The 1013-nt window shown below is 48.5% G+C and overlaps 1 long non-coding RNA gene across 1 annotated transcript; it reads right to left on the bottom strand.

The window, feature by feature from the left end:
* Positions 1-233: 233 nt before the first annotated feature.
* Positions 234-807, bottom strand: LOC143744651 (uncharacterized). Its single transcript, XR_013205867.1, has 2 exons — positions 597-807; positions 234-467 (listed from the first exon to the last, which is right to left on the bottom strand). It is a non-coding gene; the product is annotated as an uncharacterized LOC143744651 (long non-coding RNA).
* Between the last annotated feature and the right edge of the window lie 206 nt (positions 808-1013).

Below are 1013 nucleotides of genomic sequence, written 5' to 3'. Positions count from 1 at the left end.
ACATGCATTACTGATGGACATTTAGCAATGCTGATAACACAAAACATATGTAACATCATCAACTAATCTCCAAAAATAAATAATTAAGTCATACAGGCTCATATTGTATTAATGTCACAGGTCGGAGGGCGGTGTATGTGGGGGCTCTGCTTGTCGACCAACCCTCCCTCCTTCTACTGTACCTTCCCCCCCTGGGGAGCTACCCCGCAGCTCAAGGACGACGGACAACAGAGTAAAAGTAATCTTGAGTTTATTTATTTAAAAGGCAATCTCAAGGGGAGAGAACAGGCCAACCGTTCCTCCAGTGTCGACAAGTCCGACCTGGATGACAGCAGTGGGGATTGAGCTCGAGTCGCTAGGCCAACGAGACTGCAGACCGAGTGGATTGGTATGGATTCAGTATGCTCCCTCTTTATACTCGGAAGCAGGACTGGATACAACAGCGAGGATGTGGCTCGGTTCACTGGCTCAGCGAGACTTCAGCATAGACTGTTAAACAGAGTGTGTTAGTATGGATTCAATTTGCTCACTCCTTCTCAGATACTGGGCTGGCTGCAGCAGCGAGGATGTGGCTCGGTTCACTGGCTCAGCGGGACTTCAGAATAGACTGGTAAGCAAGCGGATTAGGATGGATACAATATGCTTACTCTTCCTCCGATACAGGGCTCAATGCAGCAGCGAGGACGTGGCTTGGTTCACTGGCTCAGCGGGACTTCAGCATGGACTGGTACCCAGAGTGTGTTAGTATAGATTCGATATGCTCACTCTCTCAGATACAGGGTTGGATGCAGCAGCGAAGACGTGGGTCAGTTCTCTGGCTCAGCGGGACTTCAGCATAGACTGGTAAACAAGCAGATTAGCATGATTGCAATATGCTCACTCTTTCTCAGATACAGGGCTGGATGCAACAGCGAGGATATGGCTCGGTTCACTGGCTCAGTGGGACTTCAGCATAGACAGTTAAACAGAGTGTGTTAGTATGGATTCAATATGCTCACTCTTTCTTCTCAGAT

The sequence above is a fragment of the Siphateles boraxobius genome, unplaced genomic scaffold (assembly GCF_051911475.1).
Source record: "Siphateles boraxobius isolate OS27281-9 unplaced genomic scaffold, OSU_SipBor_1 20, whole genome shotgun sequence".
Taxonomy (NCBI): Eukaryota; Metazoa; Chordata; class Actinopteri; order Cypriniformes; family Leuciscidae; genus Siphateles; species Siphateles boraxobius.
The sequence above is the reverse complement of the archived record's forward strand: the minus strand, read 5'-3'. Positions and strand labels throughout refer to the sequence as shown.